The sequence below is a fragment of the Spermophilus citellus genome, assembly GCF_964194105.1.
Source record: "Spermophilus citellus genome assembly, chromosome: 1".
NCBI classification, from domain to species: Eukaryota; Metazoa; Chordata; class Mammalia; order Rodentia; family Sciuridae; genus Spermophilus; species Spermophilus citellus.
In genome coordinates this window covers 64,003,812-64,029,070 of record NC_138182.1, presented here as the reverse complement: position 1 = coordinate 64,029,070, position 25,259 = coordinate 64,003,812, and the positions used below count along the sequence as shown (strand labels likewise).

At 36.1% G+C, this 25,259-nt stretch overlaps 1 pseudogene across 1 annotated transcript; it reads right to left on the bottom strand.

Annotated features, from left to right (window-relative positions):
• Positions 1 to 502: 502 nt before the first annotated feature.
• On the bottom strand, positions 503 to 24,990 carry LOC308636027 (S-phase kinase-associated protein 1-like; annotated as a pseudogene). Its single transcript has 2 exons — positions 24,978 to 24,990; positions 503 to 941 (listed from the first exon to the last, which is right to left on the bottom strand). The product of its transcript is annotated as an S-phase kinase-associated protein 1-like (transcript).
• Between the last annotated feature and the right edge of the window lie 269 nt (positions 24,991 to 25,259).

The following is a 25,259-nucleotide window of genomic DNA, read 5'->3' as shown; positions in this document are numbered from 1 at the left end:
CAAAATGATTGATGTTGATACTCTTTCTTCTATTAGGCTGAGTGTAATTCTTCACTCCTTAAGTGTGGATTATGCCCAAATAGTACACTATGGAAAACTGAAGGGTGAATTTTTGTTTTCAGAAAACCTTTTTCAAGTTTTTTTTTTTTATTTACAGTGCCAACTTTTAAAAGCTCACTAAATTTAACTAAACAATAAACTAGGCAGAAATTGCTTTACAAAATAAGTGAAAGTCCAAAATGCCACTTTCTACAGAGAACCCACAGTTCCGTTTTATTCAGTGTAAAGAAATAAAGAAATTTTGTCTCATACTATAAGAAATTCAGCCATGGTTTGTAGTCTGTATTCAAACTATACATGCAATAAGGAGAATATTATGCTAATACAATTGATTTGTTGCTGCATTTGTTTACTATTTGTCTAATATTAACAATTATAAACAGAGCAGGTCAACTAGTATTTGGAACAGTCCTTACAATGTTTCAGTGTCAGGTACAACTTTTCACTTCTTTTCACACCTCTGGTTCTCTTTGGATACCTGGGCTTCCTCCTCTTCAGTAGTCATTTTTTTATATTAAAGGTTTTTTGAACCCCCTCAGGAGTTTCCCCCTTGATTATATTGGCAATAGTCTTGCATGTAACATAAAGCAAAGCTTTGACATCTACTTTTAGGAATACTTGGTCCCAAAGTGGCATAGCATCTATTCACTTGTTTTTGTTCTCATCATCCTCAGGAGGAGGAGGGTTGTCCTTGTGGTGTGTGCACCACTGAATGATCTTTTTGAATATTGCTGCATTAACATTTGGTAGAGGAACTGGGTCATTGTCTCCTTCATCATCCATTTCCAGATTTTCCAACACAGTCTTGATTGTTACAGATTGTTTGGCAATTTCTACATCAACTTCAAATATCTTCCCTTCAGAAGAACTCTGCAACTTAACTGAAGCAAGCCATGGTGTTTGGTGTCAAGAAGAAGGCAGGGAGGAGGGAGGCATTCACACAAGGAAGGAAAAAGGTGAAGGACAAGTCCAATGGCAAGTAACATTTTAGTAGATAAATTTGATTAATACTTCCTCAGCTGGTGATCAAGGTTAACGTCAATAGTTATGTTGATGCTGTATACACATAATCTTCCTCTCCCAAACCCATTACCATGGCCCAAGAGTGAGAGAAATATTAGAAAAATTGTAATAGAGAACATACCAGACTAGTATTCCTCAAAATTATCAAGGTTGTCAAAGATACGGATTCTGGCAAACTGTCACTGCCTACTTAACCTAAGGATATATAATGAAAAAATGTAATGTGGAATACTGAAGGGAATCCTAGAGTATAAGATATTCATAGGTAAAACCTAAGGAGATCTTAATAAATTGTGGACTTCAGTTGATAATTGTGTATGTCAATAATTGTTTGTATTAATTTTGACAAAGGTGCCATGATAGAAAATTTAAATAAAAGGGAACTTGATATATAAAGTCTATCTTTATGATGTTTTTATAAATGAAAAAGCTTTAAAAACAAAAACATTTATAAAAAATAACTAAATCACCACTCAAAATAAAAAAATATTTTACATATATAATGCAAAATGCTATTGAATATGTTTTACAATGTTTCTGGTTATTTAAAAATAATATAACGTAATTCATAGTTCATTATCAATACATTGAGAATTCAATACTAAGGTGTTTTGGCAAATATGAGGTAAATTTTTCTGGTGATTACAAATTTTTTAATTAATATTAATAATCCATCTTTATGTAAATGTAATATTAAGTTGACAATTAAATGTGTATGATTGATGTCTATCTGAAATTACTCTTGAGTTTTAAATTATGGATTTCACACCTGATGTATTCCAGTGTGTGTTGATAACAAATGGAAAACACTTCTGCAGCATGGCCAGCTAAATGATCTCTATTAACTTAATGGTAAACATTCCTTCATGCTGTGTTTGCACAAAACACAGAATACTTTACAGATCAGGTGTATGAGAAATACATTTAATTGGATATTAGTGAGACTGACATGCACAAGAAAAACATATCATTAACTGAGAAGATAATTTGAAGGTTACCTCTGTCGTAGAAGGAGTTTGTGTAAATTAATAATGCTCTTTTGTGTTTATGTGATGCTCAGGAGTTTCATGCTTAAATTTAACAAAATAATAACACGAACAAATTATTAACAGTTATTTAGGCCAGATGTAAATGTGTACATCAATAGACGTATCTTATTTCAGTCACTCCCTTTAAACACCTGAACTGCTCATTATTATAACTTAAGAGTAAATATAAAATTAGTCATTTTAATACCCAAGTATATAAATTAATTATAAAATGAATCATTATCATAATTTTAGGGGCTCATTAGGAAGAAGAGGTAATGTGTATTTCTTTAATAAGGACACTGAAAAAATAAGACAAAGTTCTAAATACAATATATAGGCAGGGGGAAAAGAAAAACAGGTGTGTATGTAGTGGTATGTCACATTTTATAGCTTGGCCCATATTCCAAGGGTTTGGAAAGGCTGCTCTTAATAATAAAATTAGAATTTAGTTCAAATACATCTTAAGGTCTGGGTTTTGTTCAATTTTCTGTGAGTGTTGGTAGGAGAAAGGGCAGTAGCAGAATCTAGACAGCTTTTCTTGAGCTCCAAATTCTTTTATTTTTGCTTTAGAAATAACTCTTAACTTTGTCTACTCTTTCTTATCTCACAGTCCTAGTGAAAAATGGAAAAAAAAAACTGGTTAAATCATATTAGGAGATTTAGTAATATCAGAAAATGGCTTGAAAGTCTACCTGAGTCACTTTGAATATGTGTTAACATCAGATTTCTGGGAATGACTCCATATTTCCTTAATAAGAAACTATAAGGGACAGTCTAGGAATACCTATATTTTCTTTTTCTATATTGATCTATATTTCCACATCAAATTCTAGATTATGCACCATATCTAAAAATGTATATTTCTATGAATCTCGTGGAACTAAAGCTATTTCAAAAATCAAACATTAATTAATATGCCCACAGTATATTCTACCCAAAATAACCCAGTGTTCTAGACAGTGTGTTTCTAGCATCAGCTGGCTTATCTGCGAAAATCTTATTCTTATGGTACACCCACAATAACATTTTTCTTAAGTTACAAGAGTTTTCCTGGGTTATAGAATTAATGTTTAGAAATTAATAATGTACCACAGAAAGCATTCTCTATATCTTCCTTTTCTTCCCTTTTCTCAGATTTAAGAAACAAATAAGATAAGCTTTATATTTTTTCATAAATTCTGTGTATTGAAGTCTATCTTGCAATTACACAATTGATTCACTCTAGGTATACAGTTTTATGTTGAAAATGCATTTGGTTTTGCAATCAACACCATGACCAAGATAATCAGTATTGTCATTGCCCATCAAAAGTTTCCTAATGCCATTTCCAATCTTACATTTAAATCAGAAATTAGCACTTATATTATCCATATCTAAAGAAATCCAGTTGAATGATTATCCTCCTCTGTCTCCTCTTTGAGTATGGAAAATAAATTTTTTGTTGAAGTTTTAGAAGTCAGTTTTGATGACCCTCATTGTCTCCTTGTCTCTAGAGTAGCTCAGAGACCCTGTTATGCAGTCTATAGCATTATAAAGCACTTCCCTTGAAAAATTATTGGGTCTTCATAAAATGTCCTTGTTTTCAACTATAGTTAAGAAGTACCCTGTTCTCACTAGGAGCAGTATACATGGATATGAGAACATTGTGAATAACCCTATCCTGATAAATGTTTAACTGACTCTCTGAATTAAAAAAAAAAGTTATAATTTTAAGTGTTTTACAATTTTCAGGATGTGTATATTTCCACTGTGACTAAATTCAAGCTAACTACAGGAAGCATTGAATGTGGATTTTGAAAGAGATTGCTAACAACAAGCCCTCAAATGCTCATATGAGCCAACTCCACCAACACATCACTACCATCACTCAAGGAGAAATAGTGTTTTTTTTTCCCTGACTTCATAAATTTAAAAAGAGCATTAAAATAGAAAAAAAGAATAGTGTTGACAATTGGGATTACTTGTGTCCATAGAGCTTAACCTCTGGGAAAGTGAATAGTCACTGTTATAACCATTGGGAAAGGGAATTGAGACTGTTATAACCATTTGTTTCTCTTTTATTTATCTTTCCTTTCAAACACACAACATGAAAGCTATAAACAATAAAGAACTTACTGCTCCATCAGGGAAATTCTACAAATCAATTGTCCAGGAAAATAAATTGTCCCTCTTGTCAATACCTCCCCAATCAGGACAATATATAGCTCATCTGGGTATAGAGCTCACTTATTAAACAACAGTTTATGTATCATAACTCACAAGAATCACACCTTTCAGAATTCAGTAATCAGTAGTTATTATGTCACAGTCTACTCAAGCCTAATCACTTCCTGCACCTTTAAGACCTGTATTAAATCATTTGGGTCCAGAAACCAAAATCTTACAAACAAGTTTCCTTTTCCGAAACCCTTTGTAAAACTCCTGAGACTGTCATACTGGTGTTCACTCTTGCAGCAAGCAGTTTGCATAATGAATTTATCTTTGCTTAATCAAAACCTTTCTCCTTGGATATTTTTCATTGAATTGTTCTTAGTTTTCTTGGGCACTGAAGTATGGCAAATATACAGTGGTGCAGCTCTTGTGCTTTCCTATGCTTACAGCACACAGAGCCCTGTGGAGAAGGAGCCTTGACTACAGAGTGTTTCCTTGCCCTTCTGATGCTCCTCTCTTTGCTGTCATTTGTGAGAAAACTGAGCACTGACACTTGCTTGAGCTTTGGGAAGCCATAAAGATGAGGCACAATTAATTACATATGGTGATTATTTCTGGATTCAGAAATTCACTCTTACTGCCCAAATTGCTTCTAGACTAGAGCTGTGCCATTAATGTGATCATAATCGCTTCTCGAAGGCTATATCCTTTCTGAAAAATGATGAAACACATCTTACAGTATTGATCTGGACAGCAATTATTGCATTTAGGATATACTTCCTTTAGAGCTATCCAACCACCATTGACATAAGGTCAGAAACCAGGGTTCCTATCTCCTGCAGAACTCATTTTTTCTCAAATTCTTTAAACTATTCTTGGGCAGGACAACTTCAACCTGCAGGACACATGTAATTTTAAAAGGAAGGGTTCATATTAATTTTCGTCTCATAAAGACAGTTCTGCTTTTATGTAAGTAAATAGATTAAAATAGATAAGTAAATTTTAAAAAGGGTCACATGTAACTTCACATTTATGCTTGTATGTATGTCTTTGTGTGTGTGTGTGTGTGTGTGTGTGTGTGTGTGTGTATTTGCATATGTGTATAGGTTGGTCAAACAGAGAACTAGAGAATTCGGGTTTCTATGCTTCAATGGAAGGGGAAAATGACGATTAACCATCAAACTACAGTTAATGATATAGAAACTACAGATAAAGGCTTAAAAGTGAAGCATATTTCATTTTCTCTCAGGTAGCATTTCACTTTTCTGTAAGACTACTGAAAGTAAGCTTTCAACAGAGCATGCTTAAAATAAACAACATAGAAAGGGAAGGCTTTTTGAGCAGGCATAAACTAGGGAAATATGGCTTTTCTCACTCATAAAACTATTGAATAGACAAGGCCCTTTCTCAGATCTTTACTTCTGAGGAATGTATGATACCATTTGGCTTTGGCATCACAAAACGGTGACAATGCTTTTTTGGAAGAAAAGTTATAGCCATGTGTTGTAACTCTTCATAGTTATGGATAATTAGAAAATAAATTTATTAATACATCATTTGTTTCTATTCCTCAGTGAAAAATTATATCTTATTTCCCATGTGACTTTAATCCCTTACAATTTTACACTTCTATTTAGTTTGACCATTTCTCTAAGTAGTTAGTTCTGCAAATGTGCCATGTTCAGGAATTCTCAAAATTTTTATTTTATTAATAGTTTATTGTTTATTTTCTTACTAACATTATTGACCTAGCAAAATAAACAAAACATTTTGAACATTTGAGACAAGAATTCCTGAGAGCAGGTTAAGAAACAACGAATGGAGCATGATGACAGTGCAAACCATTTCATTTTGCATATACATAGCTTCTGCCTAAATTCATGGAATTCTTGAGGGGGTAATTTCTCTAATACCTATAAGCAAAATGTGCTTCAACACTTATTTAATTCACTCCTGAAGGTGTTGTAAACTAATATTGTTGATTCTGTTAAGATCTAATTATTTTTCCCTTGATAAAAATACTGTTTCCTCATGAAAAGGAGAATGAATGAAAACTAGCAGTCACTGAATTTCTAGGGACTATTAACCTCATTTACTCTTCACAGTATTTGGTTATGAAAAAGAAATGGAACACAACAAAGATAAAGTTACTGTGTTCTCTTTAATATTTGATACTCTATGAATCCATATATCCCAGATTAATTTGCAAGTATAACAAGCCAGAAATCTCAATGACCTCATAGGACATAGCTTTATGTTTTTCCCACAGTTTATATCCATTTCTGTTCCAAGTATGTGTGATGGGGAAGGAAAACTCAGGGAATGCATTTTTTATTGCTCTTATGAGTGGTCCTAGGTGATCTAGCTGTCATAAAGAACACTGCCTGGCAGTAGAGAGTGCCAAAAAAGAGAAACGAAAAGTCACACACCAGAATGTGAAGGCTTCCACGCAGTGACCAGTACCCTTCATTTCACTTGATACACAAGTCAAAAGTTATCCTTGCCTTCATAGAGACAAGTTTGCCTCTACCACTAATATCATGGAGAGGGGGGGGGGAATGTCAAAGAGGAGAGGAATAGAAGAATATATTTTAATAGGCCTAGTGAGATTAATAGGATGAGATCCATAGGATGAGATCTTTTGTTTTGTATGAAAACAAGAATGTGGGCTTTAAAATATTGAGGGCATTTTCACTTGAACTTGTATAAAGATTTTATAATCCTAGTGAATCTCCATTGATGCAATTTCCACCTTCCTAAGAAGTGATATAATCAATATGAATCTACTGAACAATCTTAGAAATCAACAGATAAGGAATACTTATCTGTTGATAAGTATGAGCTAAATAATTCTAAGAACCTTCAGGAATCAATAAAATAGTTAATGTTTCTTGAAATACAAGAAGGCAATGATGAAAGAGTGAGAAAAAGTCCAGCAGGGGGAATCACAAACTCAGTCACTCGTTCTTAATTGTACTGTGTTTGTGCAAAAACCAAGATCCAACTGCTGCCATATTACAACTATCAATTAGACTGGACTAAGAGATTTGTCTGTTACTTTATCTTTTCCTACTCCACAGTACAATGTCACACACAGCAATGACACATTCTACAGCCTCAATTACGTTTGGTCATTAGGAGTATTCCTACTCTGTTTTATACACATTTAGCCCCCCCCCCCACACACACACCACATAATTCAGATTAAATAACATTTAGTTTGAAAATATTCAATCAACTATTGCATATAATATAGACATTAGGCACTGGGTAACAGAAAGAAAGAATGATGTGTTAATGAAAGATGATGTATTCATGATCTCTGGCCTGGAGAAACTTGCTACGAGGGGTGAAAGAGAAATAAATTATGGCACCATATGTTTAGCTCTATAACAACAGCTCAAACTTTTACCAAGGGGACAAAAACCAATTAACTCTGCTTGAAGGTCTTCAAGGACTTTTCCATAAAACTGATTATATACTTGGATTAAAAGTTTTCCAAGTGCAAAAGGTGGAGAAGGTCTTTAATAGAAAGAAACCAGTAAATACAAAAACACCTTGTAAAAAAGTACTGGGGTTACAGACCAGAGAGTAATGAGTGGATTGCAAGGAGGAATTAAAAGAGCTTTTATTGTTACTTCTGTAGGTACTCTAGTAGCTTTAATTAAAGGATCTAGATGATCGGATTTGTTTCAAAGTAAAATAATTGTTTTAACACTAGCCTTTCCCTCTTATTTAATTATACCAGTGACTCAATGCTATCTCTTATATAGGAACTTCATTTATCTCCTAGGACCCATTTCATACTACTAATCCCTCAAGGTATTACCTTGGCACAGGTATGTATTTTTTTCTTGGTCTCCTGTTTAACATGTTTTTACAGGCAATCTCCTTCTCTTTTCCCTAGACCCACCTGTTCTCTATTCAGTTTCAATATATCATTCCTCATTTCATTTAATTTCCCTTTCCTTTCCATTCTTTTGTTTGAGTGACAGCTTTGGGACCACATGTGTTTTGCTTTTCCTTGATGAAAGCCACCCTTGTGGGTTATGGTGTCTAGATCTTTTCTCGATAAAATTATTGTGTTGGAAGTGAGGCAAATAACATTATTGTTCCTGGATTCTGGAAACCACCAAGGTCTGTTTTAAAACACCACACCTCATTTGATTGGTTACCTCTCTAATAATCAAGTGTTCATTATTTTTACTTCAGTGAAAATTCCCTACCCATCTATTCCACCTCCATCAGCACTTATGTGTCAAATAGGATACATACATACAATATATAACAGAAATAGTCATAAAAGTTGACCAAAGAGTTCTCAGAGAATCCTGTACTATAACATAGAATCCTATCATTTAATATTCCTCTACTGCAGTACACTTTCATTTTTACAAGCACTATAAATTATTATGTAATTGATTACTCAGCACTAAAAACACACTAACAAAATATTTAAAAATTTCCCTCTTAAACATGCCCCTACTAGTATTAGAATTTAGAGTGTTCAGTAGTCCTTTATCCCACAAACAAGCACTGCATGTTTTTACTCATATGTGAAATCTTAAAAAAAAGTTGGGGGGAGATTTCATAGAAATTGAGAATAGAATAGTATTTACTTGCTGCAGTCTGGCTGGGCACAATTCACAAGCCACTTATCAAGCAGAAACGAACACACACACCGCACCACACGAGCTCCTCAGGAATTCCCTCAGAGCCCAACTGCCACCACCGGCTTCCCACAAGCCTCTCAACCCCCCCCCCCACTCCTCCTGCTCTTGAGGCCCATTGGCTGGGTCACCTGGGCAGAGCCAAAAAAAGTCCCCCAATGAGCAGCTCCGTGATCTGAAAGGGAGGGGAAACAGCCCAATGAACATCACCACAGAGGAGCCAATCAGTTGGCAGCTGGAAGTTTGCTGGGGCCCCTTCGGCTGTGGCTCTCAACAGTTACTGGGGGCTGAAGTCAATCAAAAAATGACTTGAGATGCTATAGTGTTTGTCCTTGAATCTCCATGTGCTTGAGAAAAATGATCTTCTTCAACATTAATAAATATCTATTCTTTTAAATGCACATGAAGAATACTGTTATATTTGGTTTGAGAGGCAACAATACTACTTCTCATCTTATTCACAACCAGATGGAACATTAAATACTTCACCTAGGAAATGCTATTAGATGCAGGTTTACATTTTATTTGCTAACCCAGTTTGTCTCTATTCCTCAGTGATCTCCTTTGTTCATGACTTATTTAGACTTGAAAATGATATGGAGTTTTCCAACAACCTCCCCTGAGGTGATTAACCCTTCACATGAATGGATCAAATACTGTGTAGTATGTTTAGATAGAATTAATCCTCAACTTCAAATGATCATTACAGAGACTTCATTTCTCTCTTATAAAATAATTTCTTCAGAGACCCTCTCTACCACTGCTCTGGATGCATCATGGAAGTACACATACTGAATATAGTTGCTCCCAGTAAAGGCTCATCTACTCACAGCCACTTTCTGGGTCATCTCAAGATAAAATTGATTGAAGGCTACTTTACAAATTTGGAATTTTGCCTTGTTTATTACTGGACATGATGTTTCTTTCTTTCTCCTAACAGCAACTTATACTGTCCCAGCTAATATACCTCCAGGTAATCTTCTCAAAGGGGATCTGAGAGATTCAAACATAAGTCTCCTATGACAATCTCTTTTCTCTTGTTGGATTGATGTGGTCCTAGATCCTAAGTATGATTACCATTTATTGGGGTATCTCGAGCTCTCATTCTCCCTACAATTGCTCACAAAGCCTGAAGTGAAGATTAATGCTATAATCATCTGTATAATAATAGTCTATCAATTTAAAAACTGTTCCATCTTTCTTTTTTTTAAAAGAGAGAGAGAGAGAGAGAGAGAGAGAGAATTTTTAATTTATTTTTTAGATTTTTTTTTTTTTATTTTGGTGGACACAACATCTTTTATTTTGTATGTGGTGCTGAGGATTGAATCCGGGCCTAACGCATGCCAGGCGAGTGCGCTACCGCTTGAGCCACATCCCCAGCACTGTTCCCACCTTTCCTGCAACTAGTCATTTCAAACTGAAAGTTTGGGTATATATAAGAGATCATCAAATATTAAGTTACAGCTATTGGAATGGAATGCATTGATTTTGTGCCAATTAATAAAATATATTCCAAATTCCCATATCCTCCTGTCTATGATATATGTATATGTAGAGAGATATAGATATAATATCATATATCATTATGTTAAGAGAAATAGGCCAAACACAGATGAACAAGCACTGCATGTTTTTACTCATATGTGAAATCTTAAAAAAAGTTGGGGGGAGATTTCATAGAAATTGAGAATAGAATAGTAGTTACTGGGGGCTGAGAAGAATAGAGTGAAGTGAAATATAGGGAAATATTAACCAATATATTCTAAGTTACAATTAGAGAGGAGTAAGAAATTCTGGCATGCTACTACATAGTAGGGTGACTATAGATGATGATGATGTAAATGTATACCAAACAGCTAGAAAAAAGGATTTTGAATGCTTAGCCAGAAAGAAATGTTAGCGAAATAAGCATGTTTAACCTGCTTTAAACCTTACAAAATATATACATGTATGAAAATAAAAGAAGTTTCCATATATATAATTTTTATTTTTATGCATAAATTTAATTTAAAAATATCCCAGATCCTGTGAAGGAAATATTTTAGATCCTTAGACCCTAGGATTTCCTAGGAATGTAGAGTCATTAATAATTTTTTTCTTTAAAAATAATCATGTAAGCTATTCTCATAAAGACAATGCCTTTTGATACAGGTCCTGCAAACTCTTACAGGCAGGATGAACATAACAAACTCTTGGGTTGATCATCCTTTGTCATAAGGTTGAGATTATGGATTTAATGCCATTCATCCTAATTTTTACTAAGAATTCTTACCAGAAATATCAGGACATGGCCCTAGCTACCTCTTTCACATGTCTCATAAAACAATGTCAACAACTCCTGATGTTTTTCTGTTCCCATTTTTGGGCCCATAATATCGTCATTCCATGGATTGAATGGGATGGATAAAGAAAATAGTTCAATCAGATTACCTCCACTAGTTTCTACAAAAATAGGGACTAGGCTTATTTATTTGAAATAAATTGGGGCCCTTTAAATATGCCAGCTAGTCAAAAAGTCATGCTGATTGATGTAGGTAACACTTGAGAGATCCTAGTAATTTTAAACATAATGGGGGCTATAGCATATACTATACTGGCCATACAGCTCATATTGACGATCAGGCAGTCACTTGCCTCTTTCTTGAAAACACAGTGGCTGACACACTCTAGTTTTTGGGAAAATACGACCAAAAGATTATTTATCATCAGACATTGTAGAGACCTTTCTAAAGTACTATCACCTTTGTGCTCTGAGGAGCTTCTTGGAGAACTACTTACTCCTTATGTCACCTTAAAGGCTGTTATCTTTAAAATGGAAGAGATCCAATTAGCGACAGCAGCACAAGGTTTGTCCTTGACTTTTTCTGAGGTGATCAATGATACAATTCAGCTCAGAGAAAGCCTTTAGGTCAATCTTAACTCACTGGATAACCTTGTTATGAATGATAGAAATGTCACAAACAGTTCCTCTCCAAGTAGTGGTAATGTCCAGGAAACTGCTAATAGATCCAGCAATACTTGATTTAACGCTTCAAGCAAGTAAAAATACAAACACAAAAAATTTAACAGGATATAATTTTCTTTCTTTTCTTTTCTTTTCTTTTCTTTTCTTTTCTTTTCTTTTCCTTTCTTTCTTTCCTTCTTTCTTTCCTTCCTTCCTTCCTTCCTTCCTTCCTTCCTTCCTTCCTTCCTTCCTTCCTTCCTTCTTTCTTTCTTTCTTTCTCTCTTTCTTTCTTTCTTTCTTGGTTTGCATATGAGGTGCCCCCCCATACAAAGTGCCTTTTTTAAGGGAGGAAGTAAAATGATTAAATTATGAGACCTGTAACCTAACCAATAGATAAATCCATTTGAAAGATTAATAATTTGAAAAAAAATCTATTGTCCTGCATGGTTAACTATAGGCAGGTGGGAGTAAGTAAGTCCCAGAAAGCATGACCTTGGAGACTATATCTTGTTCCCCTGGTTCCTCCCTCTCACTGTCTGCATGTTGGATACCATGAAGTAAACAGCCTTCGTCCACCATATCCTTTACCATAATGCTCTGCCTCACCTCGAGCAATTGAGCTGTCTGACTATAGATTAAACCTCTGAAACTATGAGTCCAAAATAAACTTGTCCTCCTCTACATTGTTCTTGTCAGGTAGAGCTGATTTACTAATTTATTTACTTTCTTTCATATTTTCTTTCAACGTTTTGGGTCTGGGATCTTGGGGGCATGATTAATGTGAATATTTCATATTGGCCTTGTAATGCTGCAAGGATTCCTATGGATAGAAAACCTAATAAAATTCTAGATGAAACAAATTGGACAGATGGAGTCCCAACTGGTCAGGTAGATTGATCTAAGTCACTGGTGCACTCCAGGGAAAATTTGTTAGAAGTCAAGATGGCGTAGACAGGAAGGTAAGATATTATTCAGAGTAACTCTCCATATGTATCTCATGTCTCTGCACTTCTCACGGGCAGTGGTACTTACTGTATTTTGTTATGAAGTATTTTTTAAAGTATGTTGATATTATATACAGACTTCAAAGAAATAAATTCTTCTCTGGAGCAATTATAGGCTTGCTTATAGTGTTTGCTAACACATACTATCCCCTTTAAGTTAGTCAGCATGGTGTTGCTTTGACCAGAACACCAGTGCAGAAAAGGTTTATTTTGACACATAGTTTCACAAGTTTAATCCATGAAGGGTTGAATCCATTGCTCTGGATCTAAGATAAGGCATAACATTACGCTGTTTGGCATTGTGGGGAGAGGGGAGAAAGAGAGAAGTTGTCAGGAAGGCAAGCCCTCCAGCCACACTCCACCTGTTTACAGTTACCACTTGGTTCATTCAAACTACGACGTACTGACTAGGTTATAATTCTCATGATCTAATTATTTCACCTTTTGCATTAACACAGAAGATTTATGGAGACACCTCATATCCAAACCATAACATTCTGCATGTGGACCCCAAAAGCTCATGCCTACTTCACAATGAAAAATGCATTCAGTCCATCTTGAAGAGTCCCCATAGTATGAACAGTTTCCACATTGCCCAAAACTCCAAGTCCAATGTCTCATCAGAAATTCAATGCAAAACTTTGTTGTAAGCTCCCATAAAAATCAAAATCGAGTTGCATGCATACAATATACAATGGCACGACATAAATATTTCCATTCCACATGGTAGTAATATGGGCATAGAAAGAAAGGATGGGACCAAAATAAGTCCAAAACGCAGCTGGACAAACAAGTGAAGTCCTATAGCCCTATATCCAACCTCTGAGGTACTTGGCAGTGAGATGTTTTCTCCAAAGGGCTTATGCAGTCCTATCCCTGTGACCTTGCCAGTTCTAGTGCACATGGTCACACTCAGCCTCACTCACTCTTTAGCCAGAAATTTTCCTTGACAGACATTCCACATTAATGGAATCTCTTAATTTCCTGGGGTTTGCATTCAGCATTAGCTTCACCTTCAAAGCTTCATGCAGGGGTAGCATGCAAAATTTCCAGTGTTGCTATAGTTTGCCTGGCCTCTGAGGCTTCCCTTTAAAGTTTCAGTTTAAACCTCCATGACCCCTAACTCCAGCACCCTGCATTCCTGCAGAACTATCACCATGTGGAGAATGCCAAGTTTTGCCACCAGCTCAAGCAGTAGCTGACCCCCACCCCAAACCACGTCTATACTGCTCTGCATGCCTTGATGGATGAACATGGTGATATAGCTTCCTGTGATATTACACTCCTGTGCAAGCAGATTGCCCCCAAAGTCTCTTCTTAAAGGAATTTTTATTTTTAAATTCTTGAAACTGCAATGATGTGGGTCTTGACAATTCTTTTTTTGTATCTAAAATGAAAATTTTAAATGAGAGCATTATAATTATGCATAGCATTTGTGTTCATTTTGACAAAGTAATAAATACATGCAAGGAATTTGATTTCAAACCCCATTTCCCCCTCCCCCACTCAATGCATCTTTCCTATTGTTATGTGAAAAGTACTTAGTATCTCTTATGTGAAGGTAATCTCTTCAACAAGCTCCTTGGATTGTTTCCCACACACTTTTCCAGCCAAATTGTAAATTTTTAAAATCCTCTTCAACTTTCTGCTCCTAATACTCATAGTAAACCTGGATAAAATCTGCCACTGCCTGAATGTTGTGCTACCTTGAAATTTCCTCTGCCAAACTAATTAGTCCATCACCTATAAATTCAGTCACACAAAACATCTCAGGACATGGTCAACACATGGCAAGTTATTTTCTAGAACATAACATAAATGGCCAGTACTACAATTCCCAATAGAATCCTTGTTCCCCTCTAAATCCTGATGAGCACATTCTTTACTGTTGACATTCCTATTGTCATTCTGGTCCTCTGAGCTCCCACCAGATTAAGCACTGCTCACAACATTGAAAGGCTTCTCCAGCCTGCATCTCAAAAATTTCCCAAGCTCCTCCCACAAACCTTTTCCAAAGAATTTTTGAAATGTACTGTCAGTTTGGTTACAACAAGGACCCCAGTTCATTGTATACAATCTCTATGTTAGGTTTACTTCAATATGACCATAATATCCAACAGGAACAATTTAGTGGAAGAAAAGTATAATTTAGCTCATGGTTTCAGAGACTCAACTCATGGTGGGCCAATTCAATTGCTCCATACCCAAAGTGAAGCAGAACCCCATGGTAGAATGACATGATGGAAGACTTTCATTCATGGTGGTCAGAAAGCAGAGATAGAGGGGAGGGGATAAGGACTTGCAAGGAAGTGCTCACGCCCTTTTATCTACCTTCTCCAGCCCAACTCTACATGCCTACAGTTACCACTCACTCAAATTTGAATGGACTCATTAGGTTATAGCTTTTATAATCTAATTATTTCACCACCTGAATTAACACAAGAGCTCTTGAGGATAACTCTTATCTAAGTCATAACATTTTTTTCAGATAGCTGTAGGTGTATGTGCTTGACATTGTAAACATTTAAAATTATTTAAACTCAGGAATCATTCTCATAATGCTTCTCACTTTCTGTGCAAGTGTCACTTAGACTTCTTGCTACCCTTTTTAAATTGGGGGCTCAGGACCATTCAGAGAAAATCTTGATTCTCAGCTACTGATATAATTCTGGGAGTAATAATATTCTTTGTCTCAGACCTAGGAATATCATTTCCTTTTCACATCAATTATAATGCAACAGGCTATCTTTTTTACTTGCAGGTAGAATAAACAATCTCAGATCCTTCATAGTTTTTGACATGAGCCAACAATTGTCAAGATTTTAATCTTCTTCCAAAACATGGTTTAATTCTATCCACTATTTCCTCTCTGCTGTTTTCCATTCTAAATATCAACTTCATATCTAAATTATCACAAAATCCTTTACTTATTAATCATTTATGGTGCACCCTACTCATTCTCTGTAGAGCAAAGTAACTTTAAAACATTAGTCAATTACTATGTTGTTCCCTTTGTTACAAACTTTCGATGATATTTTCAAACTTAGATCATAACCTTCACACTTTGCTATGACCTACAATGTCTTATGGTATTTAACTTCTGCTAGTTTTTATAAACTTATATCATGACTATCTTCTTCATTTATTACACTGAAGCAAAGTGAGTATATGAAAATGTTCTTAAATATATGTTTCTCACCTTCCCAGGCCATACCACATGATGCTGTTAACACCTGATAGTAAAGATTTCTCTGGTTTATTGAAAATATCTTCCTTCCTCATCAGCTAGATGAAATATCTTTTCTTTGAGAAGACATCAACAAACCTATTGAAGAGATGTCACTTCCTTGGAGATATACAACTTCACTGTACTGAAGCATATGCTATTCTTCTCTTATTTATTTCTTTAATAATTTTTAGAAGAAATATAATTTGTATATATTAACTTGCATATCAAAACCCTAATCTCCTTAAAAAATAAACACTGTAGAAATATGGATCCTATTCATTCTCTCCTAGCTGTATCCCTAAAGTTTAGCACTGTTATGAACTGTATTTTGCTCTTCCCAAAGGGGAAAAATCCTATGGTTAAGCCCTAACCTCCAATATCTAAAATAAGTGGTGGTATTTGGAGATAGGGCTATTAAAGAGATGATTGAGTTAAATGAAGCAATTAGATAAGGTCCTATTCCAATATGACTGTACCTTATAAGAAGAGGAAATTTGGACACAGACACCAAAGATGCACATACAGAGCAAAAATCATGGAAAACAATGAAAAGTCAGTCATTGGCAAATGAAGGAGAGTGGCCTCTCAAGAAATCAAATCAAAGTTTATTCTTGGACTTCTTGCCTCTAGAACTCCGAGAACATAAATTTCAGCTATGCCAGTCACCCAGTTTTTTGGTATTCTGTTATAGATGCTCTAGAAAACAAACACAACTGGTATAATACAACATAACACATACTGAATTTATGCTCATTCACTAAAAAAGTTGCCAAAGCCATAAATGGAACCTAATAGAATAATATGCATCTATTGCTTATGTCTGAGCTACCAAGAAATACTCTTTTAGTCTTCATCATAGTCCAATAAGAAAGTAGCTATTTTTATTCATTCAAGAATTACAGAGTTAACTTTACAAAAAAAATCCTGTGGAAAGATTGATGATGTACTCTGAGTTGCTGACAAAGCTAAAGATGAAGTCTATGCGATAGCAAAACTCTTGATAAATGGTGATACTGTTTGTCCACAGGATTTTTGAATGATGGATCTTACTGTCAGTAATATCAGAATATTTCTTTTTTGCTTAGGATATTTTATATAAGTAAATCTAAATGTTAGCAGAATAAACCATGTATAGGTAAGTGAACAGAATGATAAAGAGAGCAGCTTTTTCTGTTGTATTAGATATAATATTTATGGATTCTATCATCTTTATTTTAGGAGCGAAGTTTGTGCTGGATAAAGGTATGAATTTGCTGTTGTGCCACTTGTCTTTCAAGATTCTTTCTATTTACTTATATTTATAAATCTCCAGTACTCTTTTATCATTATTTTTTTAATAAATTCAGTTTAAAGGAATACTCTATTTATTATTTATATTGTTATTTATGATTTATTTACTATTATTATTTACAGAAAATGAGTAAGGTTCAGCACAAGAGATTAAGTAAATAAAGGATTTTGTGATAATTTAGATATGAAGTTGATATTTAGCATGGGAAACAGCATAAAGGAAACAGTGAATAGAATTAAAACATGTTTTGGGAGAAGATAAAAATCTTGACAATTGTGGGCTCCTGTCAAAAGACCAGATATTTATTCTTTAGTAGGAATTACTATTTAATTATTTATTGCAATTATTATATGGCAAGTCAGATCTTTAATTGGAGAATGGGAAATCTTTGTTTTTTTTTTTTTTTTTTATTTTATTTATTTTTTTTTTACATTTTTTTATTGGTTGTTCACAACATTACAAAGCTCTTGACATATTATATTTCATACATTAGATTGACATGGGTTATGAACTCCCAATTTTACCCCAAATGCAGATTGCAGAATCACGTCAGTTACACATCCACAATTTTACATAATGCCATATTAGTGACTGTTGTATTCTGCTACCTTTCCTATCCCCTACTATCCCCCTCCCCTCCCCTCCCATCTTCTCTCTCTACCCCATCTACTGTAATTCATTTCTCTCTTTGTTTATTTTCCCATTCCCCTCACAACCTCTTATATGTAATTTTGTTTAGCAATGAGTGTCTCCCTTCATTTCCATGCAATTTCCCTTTTCTCTCCCTTTCCCTCCCATCTCAAGTCTCTGTTTAATGTTACTCTTTTCTTCCTACTCTTCCTCCCTGCTCTGTTCATACTTGCTCTCATTATATCAAAGAAGACATTTGGTATCTGTTTTTTAGGGTTTGGCTAGCTTCACTAAGCATAATCTGCTCTAATGCCATCCATTTCCCTGAAAATTCTATGATTTTGTCATTTTTTATTGCTGCATAGTACTCCATTGTGTATAGATGCCACATTTTTTTTATCCATTCGTCTATTGAAGGGCATCTGGGTTGGTTCCACAGTCTAGCTATTGTGAATTGTGCTGCTATGAACATCGATGTGGCAGTGTCCCTGTAGCATGCTCTTTTAAGGTCTTCAGGGAATAGTCTGAGAAGGGCAATAGCAGGGTCAAATGGTGGTTCCATTCCCAGCTTTCCCATGAATCTCCAAACTGCTTTCCAAATTGGCCGCACCAATTTGCAGTCCCACCAGCAATGTACAAGTGTACCCTTTTCTCCACATCCTCGCCAGCACTTGTTGTTGTTTGAATTCATAGTGGCTGCCAATCTTACTGGAGTGAGATGGTATCTTAGGGTGGTTTTGATTTGCATTTCTCTGACTGCTAGAGATGGAGAGCATTTTTTCATGTACTTGTTGATTGATTGTATATCCTCCTCTGAGAAGTGTCTGTTCAGGTCCTTGGCCCATTTGTTGATTGGGTTATTTGTTATCTTATTGTCTAGTTTTTTGAGTTCTTTGTATACTCTGGATATTAGGGCTCTATCTGAAGTGTGAGGAGTAAAAATTCGTTCCCAGGATGTAGGCTCCCTATTTACCTCTCTTATTGTTTCTTTTGCTGAAAAAAAACTTTTAAGTTTAATTAAGTCCCATTTGTTGATTCTAGTTGTTAACTCTTGTGCTATGGGTGTCCTATTAAGGAATTTGGAGCCCGACCCCACAATCTGTAGATCTGAGCCAACTTTATCTTCTATCAGACGCAGAGTTTCTGATTTGATATCAAGCTCCTTGGTCCATTTTGAGTTAACTTTTGTGCATGGCGAGAGAAAGGGATTCAGTTTCATTTTGTTGCATATGGATTTCCAGTTTTCCCAACACCATTTGTTGAAGATGCTATCCTTCCTCCATTGCATGCTTATAGCCCCTTTATCAAATATAAGATAGTTGTAACTTTGTGGGTTAGTCTCTGTGTCCTCTATTTTATACCATTGGTCCACCCGCCTGTTTTGGTACCAGTACCATGCTGTTTTTGTCACTATTGCTCTGTAATATAGTTTGAAATCTGGTATCGCTATACCGCCTGATTCACTCTTTCTGCTTAGAATTGCTTTTGCTATTCTGGGTCTTTTATTTTTCCATATGAATTTCATGATTGCTTTATCTATTTCTACAAGAAATGCCGTTGGGATTTTGATTGGCATTGCATTAAATCTATAAAGAACTTTTGGTAATATCGCCATTTTGATGATGTTTGTTCTGCCTATCCATGAACAGGGTATATTTTTCCATCTTCTAAGATCTTCTTCTACTTCTCTCTTTAGGGTTCTGTAGTTTTCATTGTATAAATCTTTCACCTCTTTTGTTAGGTTGATTCCCAAGTATCTTATTTTTTTTGAGGATATTGTGAATGGAGTGTTTTTCCTCATTTCCATTTCAGAAGTTTTGTTGCTGATATACAGAAATGCCTTTGATTTATGCGTGTTGATTTTATATCCTGCCACTTTGCTGAATTCATTTATTAGTTCTAGTAGTTTCTTTGTAGACCCTTTTGGGTCTTCTAGGTATAGAATCATGTCATCTGCAAATAGTGATAATTTAAGTTCTTCTTTTCCAATTTTTATGCCTTTAATTTCTTTCGTCTGTCTAATTGCTCTGGCCAGTGTTTCGAGAACTATATTGAATAGAAGTGGAGATAGAGGGCATCCCTGTCTTGTTCCTGATTTTAGAGGGAATGCCTTCAACTTTTGTCCATTCAGAATGATGCTAGCCTGAGGCTTAGCATAGATAGCTTTTACAATGTCAAGGTAAGTTCCTGTTATCCCTAGTTTTTCTAATGTTTTGAACATAAAGGCATGCTGTACTTTGTCGAATGCTTTCTCTGCATCTATCGAGATGATCATATGGTTCTTATCTTTAAGTCTATTGATGTGGTGAATAACATTTATTGATTTCCGTATGTTGAACCATCCTTGCATCCCAGGGATGAATCCTACTTGATCATGGTGCACAATTTTTTTGATGTGTTTTTGTATTCGATTCGCCAGAATTTTATTGAGGATTTTTGCATCTAGGTTCATTAGAGATATTGGTCTGTAGTTTTCTTTCTTTGAGGTGTCTTTGTCTGGTTTCGGGATCAGGGTGATGTTGGCCTCATAGAATGAATTTGGAAGAGCTCCCTCTTTTTCTATTTCCTGAAATAACTTGAAAAGTATTGGTATTAATTCTTCTTTAAAGGTTTTGTAAAACTCCGCTGTATACCCATCCGGTCCTGGGCTTTTCTTGGTTGGTAGTCTTTTGATGGCTTCTTCAATTTCATCTATTGATATTGGTCTGTTCAGATTGTCTATATCCTCCTAACTCAGTCTGGGCAAATCATATGACTTAAGAAATTTATCGATGTCTTCACTATCCTCTATTTTATTGGAATATAGATTTTCAAAATAATTTCTAATTGTCTTCTGTATTTCTGTAGCATCTGTTGTAATATTGCCTTTTTCATCCCGTATGTTAGTAATTTGAGTTCTCTCTCTTCTTCTCTTCGTTAGCATGGCTAAAGGTCTGTCGATCTTATTTATTTTTTCGAAGAACCAACTTTTAGTTTTGTTAATTTTTTCAATAGTTTCTTTTGTTTCAATTTCATTAATTTCCGCTCTGATTTTAATTATTTCTTGCCTTCTGCTACATTTGCTGTTGTTTTGCTCTTCCTTTTCTAGGGCTTTGAGTTGGAGTGTGAGCTCATTTATTTGTTGGTTTCTTCTTTTTTTGAGGAATGACCACCAGGCGATGAACTTTCCTCTTAAAACTGCTTTCATTGTGTCCCATAGATTCCGATATGTTGTGTCTGTATTTTCGTTTATCTCTAAGAATTTTTTGATTTCCTCCTTTATGTCTTCTGTAACCCATTGATCATTCAGTAACATATTGTTCATTTTCCATGTGATGTAGGATTTTTCCTTCCTTCTTTTATCCTTGATTTCCAGTTTCATTCCATTATGATCAGATAAAATGCATGGTATTATCCCCACCCCTTTATATTTACTGAGGTTTGCCCTATGGCATAATATATGGTCTATTTTTGAGAAGGATCCATGTGCTGCTGAGAAGAAAGTATATCCATTTGATGATGGTTGATATATTCTATATAAGTCAGTTAAGTCTAGGTTATTGATTGTGGTATTGAGTTCTATAGTTTCTTTATTTAACTTTTGTTTGGAGGATCTGTCCAATGGTGAGAGAGGTGTGTTGAAGTCTCCCATAATTATTGTGTTGTGGTCTATTTGATTCTTGAATTTGAGGAGAATTTGTTTTGTGAATGTCGCAGCACCATTGTTTGGTGCGTAAATATTGATAATTGTTATGTCTTGTTGGTGAATGGTTCCTTTTAACAGTATATAATGACCTTCTTTATCCCTTTTGATTAACTTAGTCTTGAAGTCGATTTTATTCGATATGAGGATGGCCACCCCTGCTTGCTTACGAGGACCATGTGCGTGGTATATTTTTTCCCATCCTTTCACCTTCAGCCTGTGTATGTCTTTTCCAATCAGATGTGTCTCCTGGAGGCAGCATATTGTTGGATTTATTTTTTTAATCCATGATACCAGCCTATGTCACTTTATTGGAGAGTTTAAGCCATTAACATTCAGAGTTACTATTGATATGTGGTTTGAACTTCCATCCATGTTTAATTGTTTATCCTTTTTTTTAAAAAAAAAAAATTTAGTTTGTCTCTCCATGATTGTCTTTCCCCTTGCCCTCTGTCTTTACTGCGGCACTTCCCACTGATGGTTTTGGTTATTGTTTTTCATTTCTTCCTCGTGTAGTGTTTTGCTCAAAATGCTTTGCAATGCTGGTTTTCTGGCTGCAAATTCTTTTAACTTTTGTTTATCATGAAAGATTTTTATTTCGTTGTCATACCTGAAGCTTAATTTTGCTGGATACAGAATTCTTGGTTGGCATCCATTGTCTTTCAGTGTTTGAAATACATTGTTCCATGACCTTCTTGCTTTCAGTGTCTGTGATGAAAAATCCGTGGTTAACCGTATTGGTTTACCCCTAAATGTAATCTGTCTCCTTTCTCTTGTAGCTTTTAATATTTTCTCTTTGTTCTGTATATTGGATATCTTCATAACAATGTGTCTTGGCGTTGGTCTACTGTGATTTTGTGTGCTCGGTGTCCTGTATGCATCTTCAATTTGTATATCTGTTTCCTTTTTTCTTTCTGGAAAGTTTTCTGTAATTATTTCCTTCAGTAAGTTTCTCATTCCCTTGGTTTGAATCTCTGTACCTTCTTCTATCCCGATGACTCGCAAGTTCGGTTTCTTAATGTTATCCCATAATTCTTGGATGTTTTTCTCGTGATTTTTTACCAGCCTTTCTGAGTTGGCTAGACTCTTTTCAAGATGGTGTATTTTGTCTTCATTATCTGATGTTCTGGTTTCTACTTGCTCCACTCTGTTAGTGATACTCTCAATTGAGTTTTTAATTTGGTTTATCGTTTCCTTCATTTCTAGAATTATTGTTTGATTATTTTTTATAGACTCTATCTCCTGATAAAGATGCTTAACTTCTTCTTTTATCTGTTTGTGAAATGCATTCTCAATGTGTTCTTTCGCTGCTTGAATTTGCTGTCTTGTATCCTCTTTAAGGTTCCATTCCATCTGTCTTAGGTGTTCCTTGAGTTCTTTATATGACCATTTTTCTGATGACTCTAGGTCCTCCTGAATATTTAGGCTGTCCTGCGTTGTTTGTACTCCTTTTCTTCCTTGTTTTTTGAAGCTGCTCATGTTGTTTCTTGTTCTGTTTGACTGCTGAGTTACTGTTTACTCCTATAAATTAGTTTGATGCTTGGGAGGAAAGGTATTTGAAGGGAAGGGAAGTAGTCTCTAAAGAGAATGAGAGTAGGCAGGTAGAATTCAAGAAAAAAGGGGGGATAAGAAAAATGAGAAGACTAAAGAAGAAAAAGAATAGGAACTAAAAAAGAAAAAGATTTAAAAAAAATAATAATAATAATTAAAAAAATTTAAGTTAAAATTAGTAGAAAAAAAATTTAAAAAATATTTTGTAAAAAAAAAATTAATAAAACAACAAGAAAGAAAAAAATGAAAATGAAAGAAAAACCTAAATCAAAAAAAAAAAAAGGAGAAAAGAAAAAGAAATAAAAACCTAATAACTGCAGTCTTAGAGTTTGATTAACTTCTCTTCCAGTAGATGGCGCTGTGCCCACCAGGTCAAGTTTCTCCTGTCAATACGCGGGAACCAATCACTGTGCAGCAGCTCCTCCCAGACTGGGCGAGTCTCCAATCCTGAGTGTCTAGGGCCTCCTCTTGTGTCTAGTCACTTCCCACTTTTTCTCTAGCCAGGCCCCTCTCACCACAATACTGGCTACACGCCAAGTCTGCTGCTCCCGGGAGCCCTGTTTTCATGAACGACTGGGCACACTCTTCCAGTTTGCCATTCCCTCAGACCCTAAGCTTGTAGAGTTTGGGGCTGAGAATCCTCAGCGGCTTTTACTTGCCCTCTGGTATCCACTTCCCGTAGGTGGTGCAAGAGGCCTCAGCAATCAGCCCAGGTGGGAGCGGTATTTCCGCTTGCGAGACCCGCACCACCTCTGATTCCCTCGGGCTGGCTGAAGCACTCACAAGAGAGCTGGGAGGTGCCCTTAGGGGAGAGCTGGGAGGGGCTCTTAGAGTTTTCCCGATGTGTGGAGAGGCAAGGCTATGGGATCACACACCTGTTTCAACAAAGTTATCTCCGCAGCAGTCTGATGACACGGTTTCCCTTTGCCGGGAGACTAATTCTACGGGTGGGTCCTTCTCTCCCAAGCCCCGTTTCAAACCTGTGGCCACTACTTATGAAGGCTCGGTAGGCATTTACCTTCGTAGGATGAGAAGGGCTGACCCGTTGTTTCAGCGGGATGAATTAATGCCGAGTCATAGCTGTTTGTCTGCGGGAAGCAGGTGACCGGGAGTTTGAATTCAGCAGGCCAGAGCTCAGTGCGTGTTCTCGGATCACTTGGATTTTAAATTGTCGCTCATCTTATCAGCTGTTTCATATAATTCGGCAGCTCAATCGCGCGGTGAAGCGTCTGCTCTGTGGTGCTCTGTGGGAGGTGGCGGCAGCGGCGGCGGCAGAGGCAGCGGCCTTCGGGACCCCCGGGGAGGGGGTGCGGGTTGGGGGAGGGGAGGCGGCGCCTCAGGCCATGCGGTCCGGGTACCGGACACGCAGGAGAGCGGGCGGGGTGGGGGAAAGAAGTTGAGATCTAAATTTAGAGACTGAGCTTGGGAGGAGAGATGGCTGGGGAGAAAGAAGCAAGGTGGAAAGGCGGAGAGGAGAAGGGGAGGGAGAAGGAGAAGGGGTTGATGGAGCCGGGCGGCTCGGGCTGCAGCCTTACTGCTCGCGCTGAAGTCCTGCTGTACTCCCTTCACCTTGGCTGGATTAGTGGCTGATTCACTCCACCTAGGCCCCTATCATGACACGGTGCTGGGTTTTTGTCGACAGATCTCCTTTAATGATCTTTACCTCATCTTTTCAGACGCCGCGGCGCGGGGCTCAGAGCGGCTTACTCACTTCCCGCCGCCATCTTCTCTCTATATCCCCGGGAAATCTTTGTTAAAATAAAAAGATAACATCAAATTTTGGAAAGGAGATCTTGGAGAACTTGGAGATATTGAAGACTTCTTAGTCCATCCTTCCCTTTCTAAGTAAGAGGCTTAAGTCCAATGCTCTGTAATGACAAAGGTTCTGTCCATTTCACAGCACCTCTTTTTAAAGACTCAGTAACTGTCACATAAGAGTTCATTTTTGAGACATTTTTGATATATGAGGCACTCTACTACTATGACTTATAGC